This window comes from Alosa pseudoharengus, unplaced genomic scaffold, assembly GCF_046254945.1.
Source record: "Alosa pseudoharengus isolate Yale_2024_CS ecotype anadromous, Long Island Sound unplaced genomic scaffold, YU_APseudo_1.1 YU_APseudo_1.1_scf_9, whole genome shotgun sequence".
NCBI classification, from domain to species: domain Eukaryota; kingdom Metazoa; phylum Chordata; class Actinopteri; order Clupeiformes; family Clupeidae; genus Alosa; species Alosa pseudoharengus.
The window spans coordinates 20,588,049-20,605,191 of NW_027468881.1; the positions used below are offsets into that span (position 1 = coordinate 20,588,049).

At 48.3% G+C, this 17,143-nt stretch overlaps 1 protein-coding gene across 2 annotated transcripts in view; it reads right to left on the minus strand.

Moving 5' to 3' along the window:
• The window catches only part of plagl2 (pleiomorphic adenoma gene-like 2), a 30,780-nt gene that overhangs the window by 7,389 nt on the left and 6,248 nt on the right, over positions 1-17,143 (minus strand). The window lies entirely within an intron of this gene.

Genomic DNA, 17,143 nt, shown 5'->3' on the forward strand with positions numbered 1-17,143 from the left:
ATTTGCTTTGCTCTTTCTCTACGCTTTCTTTCAGACCTCCAAACGCCTCACAAGTTTGGTTACTGTAGTTGCCGCGCTAGAGGGCACTACGGCTGTGGAAGGAACTGTGGAGGCAGATTAAAAAGGAGGAGGGAGAGTCTTGATGTTGACCTTGTGGGGCTGCTAAATTTTTCCACCGTAAATTGTGTCAAACTCTAACCCCTAATAATAACAGTAGGAAGTGGGTGAATCCCTTCCCCTTTTCTCCTTCGCCAAGATTTACGATCATCACTCGTTCTTGGGCCGCCCCGGCAGCGCGAGGAAAACGGCACGACTCACAAAGGCCACTTTGTGTGTGTGTGTGTGTGTGTGTGTGTGTGTGTGTGTATGTGTGTGTATGTGTACACGTGTGCTTGGCGGCGGTGGCGGCCACGACGGCGTGTGTGTACATGCATGCACATGTTACGAAACAGGATAAGGCTCCCGTAATCCCAAAGAAAACACCAGAGCACAAACAGCCCCCAGGGAAGGCAAACTGTTTACAACTGTTCCAAAAAAACACCTTCACAAAACCTCTACTACATCTCAACGGCCAAAACCAGAAATCACTCCGATGAGCTGTTGCCCCAGTGCAGACAGATGGGCCTACTCTGCTCTGTGGTGCTCTGTGCTCTAAAGATCCCTTTGGACTGCAGTTGCTATAAGATAGGGAGAGAAAACTGAGATAATGTGGTGATACTGATCAGCACATGCAGGTTGTGAACTGGTCTAAAAATACTAGAGTTGAAATAGAGTGATTAAAATGAGTAAACAGATAATTTCCCATATTTACTGAAGGAGCCGGCTGCACCCACTGCGGCTCAGTGCTACACACTGACTAGAGTGAATATGACAATTGTCTTCATCCAGCACAGATCTCATCCCTGACACTAAATCATAACTGACTGCTAAAACTGGCATACTGCCAGGCTTAAGTGTCAACTCAGCCAGGAGGTCAGGCTATATTTTTGCTGAACTACTAATGCAGCATTCCATGACAGTACCTACTAACTGACTGGGTCTACATAACAGTAAGGCTCTCATACAGAGACATTAAGGAATTCACATATTGTTTTATTACTTAAAGTGAGCTTTGAGGGGTGGAGAAATGTGATCTGTTGTTACACTCATTGGCTCCTCCCCTCGCCTCTTTCTCATTCCTAACTTTCCTGACCCCAGGTCTCTGCTGCTGACCATCCCTGCACCTGAGACACACAACTTGGATCCAAAGTCAAACAGGCCGAATACTGACCATGCAAAAGTTAACCCTGGCCCACGGCATCGCCCCTGTCGTGACACAACCAGCGAGAAGTGAACATTCAAAGTCAAGCACGCTGGTTTGCTTCACGTTTAGGCTGCGAAGACACAGCACAGGCGCCATCTCTTTTGTGTAATCTAACTGGCTTGCCACATGGCCAAGAAGGTTAGAAGAGTTCAGACAAGACCCATAAAAAAAGAGAAGACGAGCAAGAGAGGGTGACAGAAATAGAGACGCACGTGCATGTGCGTGTGTATGTGTGTGTTTGAGCGTGTGCGTATGGGTTTTCAGTGGGCAGGCTTCCCACACTGCCCTCTACCTGCAGGTGGGTGTACTGCTCCCCAGTGAGCTTGTAGGTAATGGGGGAGAGGCTGTGCTGCTACACAGGGCAGGGACAGGACGCTGAATCTGAGATATTGTGGTGAAGGAAAAAGCATATGCTGTGGTTATGACCATGCATGTGTGGATTTGGTTTTGGTTATGTATACATTTGAGCATTATAGCGGTAGCTAAGTCTTTGCACAAGCTAACAAGGGGCGTGTGTGTGTGTGTGTGTGTGTGTGTGTGTGTGTGTACGTGTGTATGAATGTTTTTACTACAAAGGCACTGTATACAAAATGTGCATTTGTTTATGTATTCACAGTGCCTTATGGGAGTGTGTATCTATACACACACAAGATGTGATGCATGTGTGTATATGTGCCTGAGTGTATGTGAGATAACTAGAGACATAGTGTGTGTGTGTGTGTGTGTGTGTGTGTGTGTGTGTGTGTGTGTGTGTGTGTGTGTGTGTGTGTGTGTGTGTGTGTGTGTGTGTGTGTGCGCGAGAGAGAGAGAGCGTGCGTGCGGTTAAGAGGAGCTGACAGCTGTGGTGCGTTGCTGTGGCCGTCACCCAGCAGGGGAGGTGCAGGGGGGTGACACCCGCTTCAGTGCGACCCCCCCAGGGAGTCCCGGCTCCATTGTAACGCATCTCCAGTGCGCACATTCCTCTCCTTGGCCACAATGCCCCTCCACACCACACGCCTGAAACATGTTCTACTGCCCCCGCCGACATGCACTGCACGCCGCCACCGCACAGCCCTTCTGCCCCCTCTATACAACACAACACAACACGTCTGATCTATAGTGTGACTAAGCGGTCATTCCATACCACACCATACATTAAACATGTCCTCCTGCCATAAGGATCTGTGTATTTGAAACATGTTTCTCCATCAGAAACTGTCAGATACTATAGATACAGACGATAAGATAGAAGGCATTTGAATGCTTTAGGCGTCTATGTCCTTAGCAAACATGGTTTTTATGAATGTGTGATTATGCTTGAGCGTCTTTCACAAGTTGGCACTCACACTTGGTCGTGAAACACTTGCTTTTTGCGGCTCTATTCGCCTCAGCAAGGTTCTTCAGCTCCATCCGCAACTATGTACACGTCTGTAGCATAGAGCGTTAGGCTACTTGTTCCCCATACAGCATTCCATCTATGAAATGCAAAGCTCATCTTCCCCTCAACATCACACTTTCTTATGTGAAACACCTTCTGTTGCCCCCTTTGAACCAGATCACATGCTTAGAACACACACCATACACATTCCCACCAGAGGCAAATTTCTCGACGCTCAGAAAACCAAGTCCTACTCATGACTGCATGTCCACCACTCAGATTTGCTAATTAGCACGATTCTTGAGGCAGGGGGTAGCACATACGAGCGGAAGTGAGGAGGCAGGGTCAGCTGGCTCTAGGTGGCCTAGATGGAAAAGGCACTTGCAGGACCGGTCACATTCTGAACTTGAACTTTGCCACGTCCGCCCTTTACACACTCCCTCACGTTACACAGCACCTCCTCCACCCATCTGAAACACGAGCCAAGATTGCCTCTCTCTCTCTCTCTTATCCAAACAAACACATAAATGAGCTCTCTCTCTCTCCCATCTGCCACTTCCTAAACCTGTAGCCTACCTGCACAACACTGGGACTCTACCTCTTCCAGCCCATACCTTGCACCTCACACCTCCATCCCTCCCCACATGCCTGTGGTTCCACACCTCCATATGAAGCACCTTAGCCATGCTCCATATCCATCATAAAACACACCGCAAAACATGCGAGCAGTTCCCCTACATCCGTACTAACATGCCCGGGCTAGGCACACTCGCCCAGCAGCCCTCTCCAACGCCCCCTCCTCCCCCACAACTCCTCCGCCTCTTCCTCCATCCAGCCCTCTCATGCCAGGCAGTGTGCCTACAGCAACCCTGACGTTCCTTCCCCTTGAGTGAGGAATGCCTGAATGTGGAGGTTCTGACCTTCTGAGGTTCTCCACTAGTTCCTCTCGAGGCCCAAATGTCAATGTCTGAGCCTCAGACTGCCTGTGGTAATGAAAACACATAACTACCCCAGTAGTTTACTAACTTTCCCCCGAATCTGACTCTGTGACAATTCAAGGCAGCTGGAATATACTGATAGGTGTCAGAATAATGTCAAACTTAACTCACATCTTGGCTCAGTATTCACAATAAGCACTTATTGCATGAGTGAAACCACAATGTGTGAAAACCCTAATATTGCAAATGAGATGCATCCTAACGTGAGAAAGAGTGAAGGGAAAAAGCACATATGGATTTTGTAATCCTGACAGTGAAAAAAGAAATCATCCGGCATAAAGGCAGCAGTTATGGTTTGAGATTAAAGGGTTTTCACATTCCTTTGGCGTCAGGGTCAGAGGTCACCCTGTACACTGCGGTGGCTCCTGTGTGCTCATTATTAACCCTTTCAGAGCTCACCGAGGAACGGCCACTGATCTGAGAACAGCACTGAGTGACTGATCAAATCTCTTGGCCTGGCGAATGGCTGCTCAGAGAACAGCGGACATAGGTCATGTGCATTGCCCTTCGGTCGAGGAGAGCGACTTCATAAACACCAGACCACAAGGGCTCTGAGCCTGTTCCAGCAAGCTGCCCGGCAGCCAAAAATAGAGAGTGAGTCCACAGCACAGAGCTAAGGTGACAACAGCCGCAGGAGAGAGAGAGAGAGAGAGAGAGAGTGAAAGAGTGATAGAGAGAGAGAGAACAGAGGGTGGGAGAGGGAGGAGGCTTGTGTGAGAGGGTGACACTGGAGGAGAGAAACAGATAAGGAGGAAGAGAGCAATTGAATGTTAGAGAGGCCGAGTGTGAATGTGTGGGAGTGTGTGTGTATGTGTTTGTGTTTGTGTGTGTGTGTCTGTGTGTGTGTTGGAGAGAGAGAGGAAGACGAAACACTATAAACAGAGTGAGAGAAAGAGAAAGAGGGAGGAGCTCTGTTAGTGATAGTCTGAAAGACTCCAAAGAGGAGGATGAGAGAGAGGGAGAGAGAGAGAAAGAGGGAGGAGCTCTCTGTTAGTGATAGTCTGAAAGACTCCAAAGAGAAGGATGAGAGAGAGAGAGAGAGAGAGAGAGAGAGAGAGAGAGAGAAAGAGGGAGGAGCTCTCTGTTAGTGATAGTCTGAAAGACTCCAAAGAGGATAGCAAGTCATGCTTTACTGACCACATTGACGAGGGGTGACAGAGAAGGAAGGGGAGGGGGGAGCACAGCAACAGGAGAAACCAGACACCACAGCGGAGGGAGTTGTGTTTGTGTGTAAGAGTGCGTGTGCGTGCATGTGTGTGTGTCTCTATAACCTCGTTCAACTCTGTAGCTGAACTTGGCCTCTAGTGCAGCCAACAAACAGAGCCTGAATTAGGCGCCGCTAACCTGAAGCATTGCATCACTACAGCCGACACCACAAAGCCCGGTCCAACAACAGATCTGAGTGCTAACCCCCCCCCCCCCCCCAGTCTCTTTCTTGCCCCTCTCCCTCCTCCGCTGGCTTGTTTTTCGGGCCCTGCTACGGACTGCAAAGGGCTCCCAGCTGAAGAGGAAACATCTCAGTGCCTTTCTTTCTCAAAGTGCTACCCCTCCCCCCACCCCTTTTCCTCCACTGTTGTTGCTCCGCTGTCACTCAGTAAGATGGACAGGTTTCAGTTCCTCTACGGTTGCTTGCTGTGTGTGTGTTGGTGTGTAAGTGTGTGTGAGTATGTGTGTGTGTGTGTGGGGGGGGGGGGGGGGTGCCGGCTGACAATTTCGGCTGACAATATGGACATACTTGAATGCATCCATGTGTATGTTCCTGCTTTTGTATATGTTCTGAGCAATATGTCTAGCATCTATATGTCTATATGGATATACTAGTGCAACTGTGTCAGTGTGTGTGTGTGTGTGTGTGTGTGTGTGTGTGTATGTATGTGCATGTGAGTGTGTGTGTGCATGTTTGTGTTTTTTCACTATTGTGTGTGTGTGTGTGTGTATGTGTGTGTGTGTGTGTATGCGCATGTGAGTGTGTGTGTGTGTGTGTGTGTGTATGTGTGTGCATGTGTGTTTGGGGGGTGTGGGGGTGTTCAGGAAGGCCAAAAGCCCACCCATCTCTGAAACAGGCAGCAGGCGGAATGGTGTTGCCAAACCCTGCCCTCACCTCTGCAGCCGTTGGAGTCCTTCGGCCTGGATGTGGCCACTGTTCCCGGTGGCCCAACTAAATTTAGCCCCTTGTGGTTGACGGTTACAAGGGGACACTACTGCTCAGACACTACCCTTTGTCTCCCCCTCTGTGTCTTTTAATGGAGGACTGATACGTCACAGTAACGTCTACTCTCACACATCTCCTTCCATGTAGAGGGTTTTTTGGGGGGGGGACTACGTAAGGTGACATTTGACATCAGGTCTATTCATGTGGTCTGCAACTGTTTCAGGTGTACTCTAGTACTTTTTATGAATCAAAGCAGACTTGACATTTAGACTCAAATGAGACATACAAAATCCCTTTTAGTTCACTTTTTACTATGGTACTGTTATACTGAAAGTGAGCTTTAGTATGGTCATTGAGGACATGCAGTAGCAGTAAGGGAGATTGTGTTATGGGCATAAGGGCAGAGATGAGCCTGTCACTTTCTGCTCACCTCTGTCCGATCCATGGAGTCGCATACAACATCAATATTGTGATAAAAGGCCACGGAAATGCTACGGATTCCTTATCATTTTCAAGTTAGTAGTCACAGTTATGAACTACTGCAACTAGGGCTGCACGACTTAGGGCAGATATCTCATTGCGATTTTTCCGACAGATATTGCGATTGTGATCAGCCTTGTTGACACCAGACCACATACAGTATCTCAATTGAGAAAAAAGAAAAATTGTATGCACCCAGTGGAGTAACTAATTTCGTTGTATTGTAAAGTACAATGACAATAAAGGCATTCAATTCAATTCAAAGGCTTCAGACTTACAACATCCAGGGGCGTAACTAGCAGTGAAATTAAACTTAAATTGATGCATTAAACTCTTACCACATCGCTTCAGAAGTGCAGCAATTTTGTAAATGAAGGTTTTAAATGGAGTTGTTTAATCAATTCCAAAGAAAATACACGTCCATATCTATTTAACCCTGTCGCCATCAGCGCAGCCACTGGTTGTTTTGAATGCACAGCTTTATCTGTCATCATATAAAGCCCGCCCCATGCTGGATTAGCGATTGTGATTGGTGCCTGGGTTTTTAGAACATTGGAAATGGGCATCAATGGCCTCCTTGCCAGACTAACCTGCAGAGCGAATTCAAATTCGCCAACAGATTCGTCTGGGTTTTCCCAGGTTAGATTGTGATTGTTTTTGCAATATCATTTTTAAAGTCAAGCTTCAGTTTAATATTCTATATTTCACTTTGAGTTGGGGCACTTCTGATTGGTGAGCACGTCTCCTGATAGGTGAGCTTCACTGTTTGATTATTGCAGATTAAAACAGATTAATGCAGATTAATATTGTTTGATGTGCTGTATGATTAATTGCAGCCTCTGCAATTAGCTAGTTGTATTATTTCAAATTGGCTTAAAGTCAGTGGTACAGTATCAGTGCAATGGGTCATGAGATCTGGCCAGAGCATACACAGAGGTGCAGAGAGAAGCCTGGGGCCCCAGCACCACCCACCGCTCCTCTCCTCCATGAGGTGGCACGTAAGCTGGTGATTGCCATCAAAGCCCTGGCACACCACTGAACGCCCAGGCCAACTCAAACACTCCGCAATCAATCAGCGCTCATTAGAACGTCTCTCTCTCTCTCTCTCTCTCTCTCTCTCTCTCTCTCTCTCTCTCTCTCTCTCTCTCTCTCTCTGGGGGGTGTGGGAGAAGGGCACGAGAGATTTACCAAAACAAACAACCTAGATTAAAGTGGTGCCCGCCCCGCTCCTCCGCGGCTCCAACGTCTGCCCGACAGCCCCTGCCGGCTGGCACCCCCTGGGCACGGCAACATCGGCCCCTGCTGGCCCAGGGACAGCGACCCGAGCTGCCTGGGTGACCCAGCCAGCGTTTCATAAGCACATTTCATATCAGAATAACAAATGCATTGTCTTATTAGAAAGCCCGGTGCGACTCTTATCTAAACAGTAGAGCTGTTTTTGGCTGGCTTCTGCAGAACGTGAGCCAGAGCGCAAATAGCGTCAAAAGGCTCCGCTCTGCTCTGCTCCCTGCCGTCTGGTCTGACTGCAGCACGGCGCCTAACTGCAGCACACAAATACATCACTGTGTGGTCATCCAGTCTGATCTCGGAGCAGTGTGTTGATGGCATGAAAAGCTTACGTTCCTATGAAGCAATATTGTGCTTGTAAACGAGGAGGACAAGAGAGACACAAGTACCTACCATCGGAGAAGGGCTCTTAAAACTGAAAGAAAGCCGGGGAGTGGTTGGGTCAAGTAAGGCTTTGAATCTCCAGACCATGTCCTATCAAAGCATTAGTCACAAAAGCTCATTCCAAACCCAATACATCTCTCTTCTGTGCAAGACCTTCCTGTCTCTCTCTCTTAATCAGTCAATCCCTCATGTTCTTGTTTTTTTCCCCTCCGCCTCTGATTCAGAAATAATACAATCAATATGGCCATGAAGCAGGGACATCTGGCTGACACAAGGTCGAGGCTTAACGACAAGAAAAAGAGAGAAAGGGAAAGAGAGAAAAAGAAAGAGAGAGAGAGAATAATTAGAAAATGAACAGGCTCCACAAACAAAGGCCAATTAGAAGTGGTTCCCTCCCTGTGCTAATTTGCGGGAGAACAATGGCTAAGGAAGCCACGCTGGGTGGGACTAAGCAGCCTCTCAGAGAAAAGTGACGCATTACAGCTCAGACCCAACTAAAGGAAGGAGAGGGGCACTTTCGCTAGTCTTTCTCTCGCTCTGTGTGTGTGTGTGTGTGTGTGTGTGTGTGTGTGTGTGTGTGTGTGTGTGTGTGTCCAAGTGTCCAAACAAAGTTTTAAAATTTCTTTAAATGCATCTGTGCTAACACCGCTATTCTATGTTTCTATGTTCTGTGAGTGACATTTTTGTATTTGTACACACACACACACACACACACACACACACAGAAACACAACTACTTCTACTACTATCTCTCGGGACAGCATCTTTAGGGAAGTGCTTTCGTAGTAGGCAGGGTCAGACGTGACAGGTGCTATTCAAGACTTCCCTTGAGGTTTCCAATGAAAGCCGCAGCAAGATGAAGCAATCTGCAAACAGACCAAGCACAAAATCCCCTACTCACACACACACACACACACACACACACACTCAAACACACATACATAAACACACATCCCTAACAGAAAGACAGAAACACTGTGAGTGAAAAGGACTTGACCTCAACTGTGTTAAGGCAGTGAGAGGCGGTGAAGGTGATAAGACTCCAGTTATGATTCAAGACTGCTGGTTGGAATTTTTTTTAAAAAGGTTAATAAATGAGTATGGATGGAATTCGTGTTAAAACCTATTTTATGATGTAGGTGGATGTGTCATACACCTGGAGAAATATAGTTAACTCTTAATGGTAAAATCGATGTCTGTGTGTGTGAGTGTGTGTGCGCGCGTGTGTTTGTGTGCACTTGTGAGCAAGTTTGTTTGTGTGTGTGTGAGTGCGCATGTGTGTTTGTGTGCACTTGCGAGCGCATGTCTGTGTGTGTGTGTGTAAGTGCGCATGTGTGTTTGTGTGCACTTACGAGCATGTCTGTGTGTATGTGTGTGTTAATGCGCATGTGTGTTTGTGTGCACTTGCGAGCATGTTTGTGTGTGTGTGTGAGTGTGCATGTGTGTTTGTGTGCACTTGCGAGCATGTCTGTGTGTGTGTGTGTGTATGTGTGTTTGTGTGAGTGCACATGTGTGAATGTGTATTTGTGTGCACTTGCGAGCATGTCTGTGTGTGTGTGTTTGTGTGAAAAAGAAGGGGAGACAGAGTGTGTGTGTGCTGAGGTGAGTCAGGGGAAACCCCTCTCTGGCAGGGAGTCCTGGCTATGACACGGAGCTGCAGAGCAGTGGGCACCCTGCCAGCCGGCAGTGTGCCAACTCGATCTCCCTTCCTACCCCTCTCTCTCTCCCTCTCTCTCTTTCTCTCTAAGTGTCCCACTTTCTCTCCTGTCCTCCTTACCTTCCACTCTGTGTTTCTGTGTTTTTACTCTCTTTCTCTCTCTCTCTCTCATTTCATTCCATTGCCAATTCTGAACTCTCACTATGTGTCATCTCACACATTCCATACAACTGCTTGTACATTCCAGCGAAGCTTTTCAGGCAACACAAACATACACACACAAATATACACACACACACACGCACACACACACAGAGAAGTACACACACACACACACACACACACACACAACCTTGTCCATACACACACCCTAACAACAAACACACTCCCCACAACACAAACACAAACATTTGCACTTAGCAGGCAGCTAGCTGACTGCATCACAGACATCTGAACTATGTGCTTCACCAAGACACAGCCCTTTCAGTCACACACACTTGTACTGGGACAGCCCCAACAAAGGCTTGGTGTAACCCTCAGATGTTTTACACACACTGCTGCTTTTACTCGCGCTTCCAACGGCGACTCCGCAACGATTCAAAGTCTCTCCATAAAACTTTAAGATGCCTGTAAAACTGGACAGTGCTCCACACAGAAAGTTGTGGGAATGGCACTAGATGACCACAGTAAAGGAATATGGGAGAGTTTGTTTTGTTTCTGGAATGAATGAACTCTATCCGCACACACACACTCACACAAACACACACACACACACACACACACACACACACAGACAGACACACACAGACACACACACCTATCCACTTAATACTTAATTGCTCTGGTCTGTATTTGGATCAGTCCGTTCTTTTTCTAGGTTTAAACATATGAAAATCTATCCAGTATTATACTAGATATAGATATGGCTAATATAGATATAGTACTAGATAGAGATATGTCTATTAATAGTATACTGGCAGTATACTATCAAGTGTATTGTTATATGGAAGTACTTCTTTCCAAAACTCTTTGCTAATAAGGGAAGAGACAGAGAGAGAGAAAACAAGAGAAAGAGTAACAAAATGAGAGAAAGAGGGGGGGGGGGTTGGCTTTTTACATCCCACCCCCAACCCGCTTTCTCTTTCAGACAGGGTCAGCAACAAACAATCTCTAATTTTAGCAATGTCAGCGCAGCTTAAAACAACAGGCATTGTCGGGTGGCCTTTGTTTACAGAAAATGACAACAGGTTTCAGCCGACAGGCTTTTTTCTCTGTTCCCTGCCTCTGTCAATCACGTCATAATTTCCTTTTATTTTTGTTTGCTGTTTGAAAGCAAAGACCACAGACCGACACCACCGTTTCTCTCTCTCTCTCTCTCTCTCTCTCTCTCTCTCTCTCTCTCTCTCTCTCTCTCTCCCTTGCTCGGTGTTTGAAGGATGTGCGAGTGAGGAGGGGGGTTGCTGGGCTGGGTTGGGGTGGGGTGGGGTGGGGTGGGGCTGGGGTGAGTGAGTGAGTAGTAAAAATAACATTCCTGCATAAACAGGACTTGAAAATGGGTGCTGGGCTGGATGCATTCCTTAAATGTCTTTGAAACTTGATCACTCTCGGCATCACACACGGAGGGCTCAGTCAAAGATGACAGTGAGAGAGAGAGACACACACACACACACACACACACACACACAAAAGTGGGCAAGGGACACAGATATAGAGAAGAATGGAGGATGGGGAAAAGGAAAGGAAGGGTGGAGGACATCATGGAAGAAAGAGAATAGAAAAAAAATGGAAAACAAAGTTGGAAACAAGTGGAACAAACAACGCTGGTGTTATTTGAGAAGATCAAGACGCATGAATACAAGCTTGCATGAGCGCGTTGGAAAGAGTTATCATATAAGTCCAAGCAAACACAGATCAGGAGAAACCGTCTTAAAGTGACGTCCTGCTCTGCCTCCCAGTCGGAGCAAAGTGTACTGAGTTAGCCACATTTGGAGCGGTGAACTGGCCCACTCACATATGGCCTCTGCATAGACTACATGTATGTGTGCACTGCAGCGGAAATCACTCAATGGCCCATCATGGACGAATAAATGGGCCTTTGTATCAGTGGTATATAGGTGAGGCTATAGGATTACGGATCAGACGAGAACAGGAGGGGATTGTCGGGGGGGGGGGTGGTTGGGGGGTTGGTACCCCGGGCGAGTGGCCGGATTCGGCTACATAATGCCACGCTGTCTGCCCTGCTCCCCAAAAACTGGAATATTCAAAGAGCCAAGATCCCCCAGCTCTGATGTGGAGATACTGATCGGCCGAGCCTGACTGCTTTTGGGGGTGCACCCCTTGGCCCCTCATATGCACATCTAAACAACAATCTCACACACACACATATGAAAGCACACACATGGGGGCAATCACTCACACACTCACACACACACAAACACACACACACACACAAACACACTGAATGCCTGGATGGCAAAAAACACACACCATACACAGACCCTCCGGCATGCAAACAGGTACACAATCCCCCTCCCTCTGCACCGTCAACACCCAGTGACACCCCCACCGCCAGCCTGGGGGCAATTTCACTTATGCATTCAGAGAGTGAGAGAGAGAATGAGAACGAGAGAATAAAAAGAAAAAGAGTAAGAGAGAGAGAGAGAGAGCAATGGAGGGAGAGACGGAGGTGGTGAACACGCAGAGAGAGAGAGAGAGAGGGAGAGAGGGAGAGAGAGCCAAAAGGAAAGAAAAGGGGGACTGCTTTGAAGAGGAGGGGACTCCCTGAGGACCATGGGGGGGGGGGGGGGAGAAAGGCCCTTTGCGGCGGCAGGAGCAGTGGCGGCAGCGTCTCTGGGAGTTATTCATTAACACATTTTAACACGGCGCTTTCCTCCGCTTTTCTTCGGGTCCCCGGAGATAAAAACACACACTCTTGGGCTGAATGGCCCCCAGGCCGGAGGGTGGTCTTCCAGCTCACTACCTCCGCAGCGCTGCCAACACAACTGCTGTTTTGTGCCGGGCTTGTCTATACTTTTGTGTGTTTGTCTCTGTGTGTGAGAGTGTGTGTATGTGCACTTGTGTATGTGTGTGTGTGTGTGTGTGTGGAGAGAGTGTGTGTGAGAGAGGCAGAGAGAGAGATTGGGTGGGGGCAGATCGACAGTGTTTGTGTATTGGGATATGCATCTGATTGTCTTCACGCATGTCTACATAGGGAAGTGTGTCTTTGTGAGGTATGCGTGTAGTAAAGCATTTCACTTGTAGAGAAGGAGTTTGTGTGTGTGTGTGTGCGTGTGTGCATGTGTGCGTGTGTGTGTGTCTGCCTATGTGATTCAGATGAAGGCAGATGCTAGAGTAGGCCTATACACTAGCTGCTGAAAGGGGGTTAGGTTTCACATGAAGGGAAAAATAGTTAACAGATTGCCCACTTCGACGAGGAGCTCCTTTTCAGTACCAGATGAACTGCAGTCTTTAGTCACCCTCCCTCCTTCTCTCTCTCTCTCTCTCTCTCTCTCTCTCTCTCTCTCTCTCTCTCTCTCTCTCTCTCATACTGTTTATTCAATCTTTTTTACTCCTGACTCCTACTTGTTGTTGAATGTAATAAATACAACACACAATCACGCTCTATGAAGTGCGCGCACACACACACACACACTGTCTCATTCCGCAACAAATGTTGAAATAAGCACATAAACACAAACAACTTATTGCTGCCATCTAGCTGAGATGGGGGGCAAGGTAGACGTCTAATTCCAGCACAGAAATACTACTTACGAGGCCCATTACAACAGGCCCATATACCACAGCAAATAGAGGGCAAATACCCCTGGCTCAAGGGCTCAGAGACACATATATCTCTACATCAGACCTGGCTAGCCTAAGCTGTACATCAAAACAGAGTCAGAGCGCGGCAAACTTGATTTGTTTCAATTTACCTTCTGAGCTTGCCCAGATAGCACTTGGTGATTATGCAAAATAAATACTTTAAGAGCTGACAACTCGGAAGTCACAAGACGTTTTTAATGTAATTTGGTCTCTCACAAACGATGGGTGCCGTGCGGCTGCCTGCCTGCTTGCTCGCGGCATAGCTATGAGCTGAGTGTGCATGGACAGGGATTTCTCACTCCCCCATTCCCTTCTCTGGGGTGGACCACTGCTTAGGATAGGTGCTGAGCTGAACGAGTGAGCGAGAGAGTGAGAGAGAGAGAGAGAGTAAGAGAGAGAGTGAGAGAGAGAGATATGCGCAGAGAGTCAGCCACTCACAAAATGAGGCCATTCAACCACATGGCCGGTGTGAACAGGCCCCTGCCGGGCTCTGATTGGCCAGCATCAGCCCGGGGAGGGGAGGGGTGCAGGACGTGGAGGGTGGAGGCTACTGATGGTGGTGGTGGGGGGTGGGGTGGGGGGGTGGGGAGGGAGTCGAGTCACGTGACCGGGTCCAGCAGAGCCCTTCATAATAGGCCCCCTCTCGCAGTGGAGAGGGAAAGGCTGGACGGGGACCAAAATCCCTCTACCACACACAGGCTGCGCATTGTTGCCTATTCACTGGACTCCATCTCGGGACACTTTATCATTCAATTAGGACAGCTTTCACACCACACACTACAGAAAAGGGGCCTTCAATCAAACTGAAAACTTCACACTGGCCCTGGAGGGGACACAGAAGGGGATTCACAGTTGTCACTCCACTTTCATTTTTTCCCCCTCCTGTTGTTGTTGTTGTTCACTCCGACTTTGAGGAAAGAGGAAGAGAGAAAAGAAGGAAAAGAGAGAGAGAGAGAGAAAGAGAGAGGGAGTGAGGAGGAGAGAGGAAGAAAGGAAGGGGGAAAGAATGGAAGCCATGTCATTTGTCTACTTCTCTTTTCTCTCTCTCTCTCTCTGTCTCTTGCTCGCCCACTCTGTCTTTCCCTCTCTTTTTTCAGGGACTCCCCCCTCCCTTTTCTCCATCTCTCTCACTTTCTCTCTCTTTCTCTTCTCTCCCATCCTTGGGAGCTTCACGATAACCTACACTGGCCACTGGAGTGAGCTGTGCTGAGGGGTGGGAGGGAGGGAGAGCCACTTCAGAAGATGAGAGGAGAGGAGAGGAGAGAGAAGAGAACAGAGCAGAGCAAAGCACATTAATAAGGGGGATGTGAGAGAGGACAGGAGAGAAGACAAAAAAGACTGAAAAGCAGAGGAGAGCTGAGAGAGAGAGAGAGGGAGAGAGAGAGAGAGAGAGGACAGGACTTTAGACAAGAGGAGAGAAGCGAAGAAGCACAAGCACAAGTGTTCTCTGCTGCTGCACACAAAGGTAAGAACTGTGAGAACAAAACCACACAAACTATTTGAGTTGAGGCACAGAGTATACTTATGAACACAAAAGAAAGAAAGAAAAGATTAAATAAAAGAAAGAAAATTAACAAAAACAGCAATATTTTGCCTCAAACCACCAATCTACTGATCCACATAATGCATCTTAACTGTCTACACTGTTCTCCTTCTACTCCTCTCAGCTGGATGATCCACACACATCGACCTTGGCCCCAGTGTTAAAATGTGTCCCCTAACGGATACTCCTACACACATACACACACACACCACAGCTGCACGGGACCTGAAAACTGTGGCCAAACACCTGATACTTTTTGATGCGACAAGACGAACACAAAAAAACAGACAGCCGTAAAACCCCAAACCAACCACCAGAAGTGAAGACACAAACAAACAAAACAAAAACACCTTCAGTGACGTTGCTCTCTGACGTCAAAACAGTTGATTGTGAGCGGGTACACTAAGGCCCCTCCGTGCCTTAAATGGCTTGGGCACTGTGAAGTGGTCAGCCAAGAAAGGACATCAAAGTCGTATGAGTTGTCCCAATCAAAGAATGCACTACACACACGCGTGCAATTCCCCTGACCTCGCACGGCCGTTGGGAATCTGAACAAATCACCCCTGCCACATCGCCTGCAACTAGGCACTATGAATAACATCACCTCTCTCTCGCTTGGTCTCTCTGGGAAAACCGACAGGCTCAGGTCATAGGATTAAGAGTCAGGAACCGAGAGAGAGAGAGAGAGAGAGAGAGAGATGTAGAGAGAGGGAGGAGGTGGGGAGGGAGATGAGAGAGGGACAGAGAGGGAGAGAGAGAAAGGAAGGAGGTGGGTGGGAACACAGGGGGGTCGGTCGGCCAACCAGCCCTCCTTGTGCACACGCTCGCTCTCTTTTCTCACTCGCTAAACAGGAGCCCTGGGGTCGGGCCAAGAGCAGTGACCACAGGCGTGAAAAAGCAGTGACATAACCCCCCAATCCGCTGCACTGCACCGCACCGCTCCACACTGCCCCACACCACACCATGCAGCCTGCGCCCCATGCACTGGGCACATGTCCAGACACTCAATGCTGATTTATTTGGAGGGGGTATTTTGTGTGCGTGTGCGTGTGTGTGTGTGTGTTTGCCGGGCGTGTTGACTCCCCAGCGAGGCTGTGGCAGGAGGTAGACCCTCTTCCACCGTGACAGAGGACAGCAATAAAGCACATTAAAAGTGCAGCGGTGGTGTAGGCGGCCCACACTTACGGCACAATGCACTACTGTAGGCCACAGGGGTGATGAGGTATAGCACTGGGCTGTGGGTGGCCAGAGAGGCGGGGACAGTCCGGGCTACATGAGTTCATGTCTTGAGTGAGGTGGACGCTATCTCTCTCTCTCTCTCTCTCTCTCTCTCTCTCTCTCTTGCTCTCTCTCTGTCTCTTTCTCTCTCTCTCTCTCTTTCTCTCTATACACTTGACATGTTTGTGTCAGTGTTTCAAACTCATTGTGGTCTTCTCACACTATTCTTTGGGTGAGGCTGGTCAGGTCATTATTTAACAAATATTATGCCTAATATTAGATTTCTGAAAGTTGTCCAGAATTTTCTTCTGAGCCAATAAATTGTTCATTAGGAGAGTGTGATTTGGAGTGCTTACAGCACAGTCAACTATCGTCTCAAACAGGCTCTCTTTGGCTCACTGCAGAGCGCTGTTCTGTTTTTCAGTTTCCCTTCGTTTGGGCCAGGCCTGATGAGTGTGGGCTTTGGGATTACCAAAAAGGGTGGGACTGAGAGGGCATTAAAAATCACTTCAGACGAGGGAGAAAAGGAGGGATGTGTCTTCTGAAATCAGGGCAACACTCTTTTTCTCTCCTTCCCTCCTCTCTCTCTCTCTCTCTCTGCTGTGTTAAGTCATGAGACCATTTTGTTTTTTCAACTGCAGCGGCGACGATAACCGCTCGTTCTCCCTCGTCCCAGCTCTCAGGTTTCCTGCCGTTTGCTGACTCATACGGTGGCACTGCCAGATCGCTGCGTGCTCCACACATGACTGGCCTCTCTCTCTCTCTCTCTCCCCCTCTCTCTCTGCATTGAGGGGCCCGCGAGCGCCGCTCTTCAGGTCCAGGTTAATGCGCAGCACCGACTGCTCGAGCGCCGCTCAGGTTCAGCCAGAGCACATTTATAGCATGCAGGGGCAAGAAAACTCAACGACCCTGGAGTCACCGCCTGCTTTGCCCCCAAATATA